Source organism: Lactuca saligna, chromosome 5, assembly GCF_052625555.1.
Source record: "Lactuca saligna cultivar CGN05327 chromosome 5, ASM5262555v1, whole genome shotgun sequence".
NCBI classification, from domain to species: Eukaryota; Viridiplantae; Streptophyta; class Magnoliopsida; order Asterales; family Asteraceae; genus Lactuca; species Lactuca saligna.
Genome location: NC_136421.1, coordinates 55,479,781 through 55,486,242, shown reverse-complemented (window position 1 = coordinate 55,486,242; position 6,462 = coordinate 55,479,781).

Here is a 6,462-nt window from a genome sequence, read left to right as displayed (position 1 = left end):
TATTGGGGGTGAATGTAACCAGATCAACTACATTTATCCAAAATACGACCAATGTGTGTTCGGGAGTAATTGTGATGGACAATGAATCAAAAACTTACCATTTAATTATCCAAAGAGCGTATAGAACCAAACCTAAACAAAATTAAATTACTATAGGAGTAATTGGTATGCTATTTGTTTCTAGTGTTTATACCCCTTCGTGCAATATACTATAGACGAGTATTATTAACCAGGAAACCCCTATCTCCCTAGTCAGGGAGTAGCCGGGTGGCTCGACCCAGAGGAAGACCCAAAGGGAGACTCAGAGGAAGAATGAGAGGAGGAACACGAAGTAGAACTTGCAGATGGACACGCCGAGTCAATAGTGGACCTCGAAGAGGAAATGCCCAAGGGAAATGATGATGATGACTCAGATGCAGAATCTGATGTCATTAATCCTCCATGTAAAGCCAAGAATACCAACTTATCGTATGGCCCCCGGTGGCCCCATGCCCCCATGGGCACACGATATTGGAGATGGAGTCACCAGTAGAGGATACGACCATGCTACGGTAGGAACCGAAGTCTCTTCGATCTTAGTCATAGAGGACTACCTAACCGGGCCCTCCCAGTCGTGGTCCGGCGTACCCGAGGTATTGATAACCAAGCTCAGGACACCCCAAATCGAACGAAACAAATACAGTTTGCTATTGAGAGAGATGAGAGACAAACTGTAACGCCCGGGTTTCAGGGCTAAGCATTTTTGTCAATGTAATAGTCTAGGTCAACTATTGTAACTCTTTTTGAAGTAATAAATATGAAATATTTGAGTATTATGTGAATTATGTGTGTTTATGTGTTTATTATTTAATTATAAATGTATAATTAATAAAGAATAAAAAAATGAGCGTCAAAATTAAAGTGTGAGATAATCCCGATATCTCTTCATAAAGTTGTAGAATATGTCTCAAGGTTTCCGTACATATAAAGAATGCCGAAATCCGAGCTATAACGAAGAAGTTATGACCCGCCGAAGTTTTACGGCAAAACCGACACGGCACCGGGAGACGTAAATAGTGAATTTACGATAGAAGACTTTTTAGCCTTAGCAATCTAAACAAAAGTCGTAGAATATGTTAAACTAAGAACATCGATAAAAAGAACGCCCAAATCTGACTTCGTATGAAAAAGTTATGATTTTTCTAAGATTCGGCTTAGCAGTGCACGGCCTGAAACTCGAATTTTAGTTCGAGCGGTTTTTGGCTTACGCAACGTAAATGAGAGTTGAAGATCTCATTAATAGGAAATCAACGGTAAAAAGACAGACAAAAACAGAGTCCGTATGTAGAAGTTATTAATTTTACGTAGACGTTTAACAGTATAATCTCCTTGTACTGTTAAATTTAAGATCGGTCGAGAATTAGCTGACGGTGTCAAAATGAAAGTTGTAGATCTTATTATTACCTACGCGTGGATATAAAGAACGTAAAAAACGGAGGTCGTATTTGAAAGTTACGGATTTTAGAAGTCGGAAGTGTGCTGTGCGAAAATGGGTGATGTGGCACAATCTTGGCCATTGCTTTCTCCCCAAGGCTTGCCACCAGATGTGACATGTGGCACCAAGTTCAGCCACATTTCACCCTATAAATACCACCTCTCCCACCCTCATTTTCTTCACACCTTTCCCATTCTTTCTTCTCTTTACTCTCTCTCTCTTTCTAGAACCTCTCTCTAGCCCCGAAATCCCCCGAAAAGCCTAGGGAACCTCCCTAGCACGAGGCGGAAGCCCCGGAGTGCTCGAAGGCTCCGAGAAGAAGATCTTTTTGGCTCGGGAACGCTGCTCCAAGCAAAGCCCGGTTTTCTATAAAACCCGCTGTAAGTGAGCTACGCCTACGCTATTTTTAATATAGCTTTTATTTAATTATAGTAACGTTATTAGGAACTTATAATAAATACTTGGGCTATTATTATGGGTTATATAAGTATTTTTTTGATGCTTATATAATAATAATAGCTAGACTATTAATTAGTCTCGACGAATAATAAACTAAACTCTAGTGGTAATAATACTAGGATTCGTCGAAGAAAATTCTTTTTAAGAAGCGAAGCGCTTCCTGAGTTCGGAATCATCACCTTTTCAGGTGAGTGCATAGTTACTTTCAGCTTACACATAGATATGAAGTATATAATATAAATTACGTGCTATGTGTGCATATTATCAGAATACTTGCTATCTATGCTGGATGAACGTTTTATACATGTTTTCAAAGATTTAAACTGTATATGTATTTTATATCTACAAAATGTGTTGGGTAAAACATGGGTAGATGTAATAGTTGTTGTGTGACAAAATAAAATAATGAGAGGCCTCGTTATAGATGTTATTGCTGATCCAGTCATCTAGCGGAGTATAGATGACGACCACGGACTATTCTAGACAGTCCAGTGGAACACTAGCAGGCTCGCAACCTGTAGGTGTTTATTCGAACTGTGTGTTTATTTGAACTGTGTGCTCACCAGATGTACTCCATCCCCCACATGGTTGCCTTAAGGACATTTGTTGCTAAGGAATCCCCTTAGCAGTAATGTCCATCCCGATGATAATCCTTAGGATAGGTCCCTTATGATAGATGCTTAGGGACGTAATGTGAGGATAACGGGAACGGGTAATCGGGATTGTTTAATTTAATGAAGTTAATAAACTGATTTATTGTGGGTTGAAAACCCTATGTGCTCACCAAGCTCCCAAGCCTGACCCACTCAGTTTTATGTATTACAGGTAGTGGCGCTTGAGCATATATATGATGTTTGGACGAGGGATTACGGATATAGGCCTGTAGATATGAAATAATGTAGTAAGGCTTGTATTGTACTGTTTATGCTTTTGATCTGTACGAACATGACATCCCGAGTCTTTTAATGAAATACATTTCTATGGAAATGCTTTTGATAAATCTTTATCATATTATTGTTTTGGGACAAATTCCGCAACACTTTTATTTAAAATGTTACTCTGATTTTTAAACAAAGCATAAACAAACCGGTCTTTTCTGTCCCTGATTTTGGGGATGTCACAGTTGGTATCAGAGCATTAGTTTAAGCGAACTAGGAATTTATAGGATTTCTAGACTTAAAATTAGAATGTTAAGCGATGATTGTGAGGTGTGAGCACTAGCTTATTTTAGGAATTGTGCCTAAAATGCTTTTATGTGCTAAATGCTTTATGCATGATATGCTGTTATTTTGTTCGGATCTATGGTCTGTTGCTGACCGGATCTGGAAACCTTATGTGTTTAGGATTCTAAACGTACGACTACGCTATTAGAACTAGCATGTAAACGTTTCGGAGTGGTAAGGACGATTTAAAACGTCTCTCCTAAATAAAGATCTAAATTCACCTTATTCAGTGTATAGATCAAGATGGCAAGGACCCGTAGCGGAAACGTAAACGCAAATGGGAACAGACACCAACCCCCCGTGATCGAGCAAATACCAGTTGTGGAGGCCGTTGCCGGACCAATAACGATGGTCGGAGTGCAAGCGATGATCCAGGCAATGTTGGATCGTCAAATGGAGGAAACCAGGCATTTGCTCCAGCAAAATCGAGAGGAAGCGACTATTCAAATCGAACAGCCCGAGTTGAACGAAGGGCAGATTGAGGAAGGAGACTACAGTGGAACCGTTGGTCAAGCCAAGCCACCAATAGTTCAACAAAACAACCAAGGTGACGAAGTCGAGAGGAATGGATGCAAGTACAAGGATTTTATGACTTGCAAGCCATCGAATTTCACGGGAAAGGAAGATCCAATCGGGGTCATGGATTGGATCTCGGAGATGGAGTTAGCTTTCAGGACGTGCGGTTGCGGAGGAAAGCTACATACCACGTTTGCAGTACGTCAGTTTCGAGGAGGCACTGTACGTTGGTGGAATACCTTGGGGAAGACTTTAAGCCCCGACAAGCCCCTGCAACTGACATGGGCAGAATTTCTGGTGCAATTCAAACGAAAATACTGCTCGGCTCAAAACCTGCTAGAGTTAGAGAACCAGTTTCTAACCCTGAAGAAGGGAAGCATGTCAATCGATGAATACACGAACAACTTCACAGAAAAGATGGAGTTTGCCTTGCGTCTTGTTCCGGATGAGCTGACGAAAATTGATAAGGACGCAAAGGGACTTCCATGGGAGTACGCGGTGCCAGTACGTCAGGCACCTACTTTGGAGGCAGCTATCTGGGCTGCCAAGTCTGTGGAGGACATGATTAAGGGAAGAGCTGCCAGCAAAATCGAGGTTGGCGAGAAGAGGAAATTTGAAGGGTCTGCTAAACCCAACAAAAAGAAGAGCAAGTTCGGTTCAAAAAAATTCGGGGGAGGAAACGAATTTAAATGGTGCGAGAAGTGCAAGAAGAAGCACTCGGGAAAATGTGGCGATGAAGTAACCTGCTACACGTGTGGGAAAACGGGGCACTATGCCAATGAGTGCACGACCAACAAGAAGGTGTGCTACGAGTGTCGTGAAGAAGGGCATATTGCTAAGGATTGCCCGAAGAAGAAAGATGCGGGAAGGCCCAACATACCACCAAAGCCAAAGGCGAGAGCCTTTCAGATGACGCTCGAGGCTGCAAAGGAGGCAGCAGACGTCGCTTCAGGTACCTTTCTTGTAAATGGTTTGCCTGCAAATATACTATTTGATTCCGGAACCAATTACTCCTTTGTGTCGCATAAATTTGGTGGAAGATTAGCATTGCCTGTAGAAAAACTAGATAATGCCCTGATTGTAGAAGTTGCCAGTGGCAAATTCGTACCTATTAGTAATCGTATTAGGAACATCGTCATTGACCTAAACGGAAACGAATTCCATGAGGAACTATTACCCATAGAGTTAAACGGTTTCGACATCGTTTTGGGTATGGATTGGCTTAGCGCCAACGATGTCGAGATATTATGCCGAAAGAAGATAGTTAGGATAAACCCACCCGGAAAGGAATCATTTATGGTGTACGGGGACAAACGCAGAGTAACTTCTGGAATCATCTCCCTGATGAAAGCCAGGAAATGTTTGTCCAAAGGATGTGCATCATACTTGGCATTCATAATCGATGCTAAGAAAGAAAAGAAAGAGGTGCAGAATATACCGGTTGTGTGCGATTATCTGGAAGTCTTTCCCGAAGATCTTCCAGGATTACCACCTGATAGACAAGTGGAGTTTCGTATAGACTTGTTACCAGGAACAACACCGATAGCAAAGCCACCTTACCGATTAGCACCGACGGAGATGAAGGAGCTCATGACACAACTTCAGGAGTTGTTGGACAACAGATTCATTCGACCTAGTTCATCACCTTGGGGAGCTCCGGTGTTATTCGTGAAGAAGAAGGATGGAAGCATGAGGATGTGCATAGACTACCGAGAGTTGAATAAGGCAACAGTGAAGAACAAGTATCCATTACCGAGGATTGATGACCTATTCGATCAGCTGCAAGGTTCGAGCTACTTCTCAAAGATCGATCTTAGGTCAGGATATCATCAGCTGAAGGTGAGAGAGCAGGATATTGAGAAGACTGCATTCAGAACAAGATATGGACACTACGAGTTCTTGGTTATGTCATTCGGACTAACCAATGCTCCCGCAGCATTCATGGATTTGATGAATAGGGTTTGTAAACCATTCCTCGATAAATTTGTGATAGTGTTCATCGAAGACATTCTCATCTACTCGAAAAGCCAGGAGGAGCATGGCAAGCATCTACGAGAAGTGTTGGAGGTGTTAAAGAAGGAGAAGCTTTTTGCAAAGTTCTCCAAATGCGACTTCTGGATACGGGAAGTCCAATTCTTGGGTCATGTTGTTAACCAAGAAGGAATAATGGTTGACCCCGCCAAGATCGAGGCTGTAATGAAGTGGGAACGTCCGAAGAGTCCCACGGAGGTTCGAAGCTTTCTAGGATTAGACGGATATTACCGACGATTTATCCAAGGCTTTTCTTCGATAGCTGCTCCATTAACAGCTTTGACCCATAAAGGAGCTACATATACATGGAGTGAGAAACACGATGAGGCATTCGAGAAGCTAAAGAAGAAGTTATGTGAAGCACCGATACTTTCTCTACCCGATGGAGTTGAAGATTTCGCGGTTTATAGTGATGCATCTGGAGTCGGGTTGGGTTGTGTTCTGACCCAAAGAGAAAAAGTGATAGCATACGCATCTCGAAAATTGAAAGAGCATGAAAAGAACTACCCCACTCATGATCTAGAGTTGGCAGCGGTAGTATTTGCCTTAAAGATATGGAGGCATTACCTCTATGGCACAAAGTACAAGCTCTTCACTGATCATAAGATTCTCCAGTATCTCTTTAATCAGAAGGAGTTAAACATGAGGCAACGACGCTGGCTAGAGCTTCTCAAGGACTACGACTGTGAGATACTTTACCACCCAGGTAAAGCAAATATTGTTGCTGATGCTCTCAGTCGGAAAGTCAATCTTGAAAGA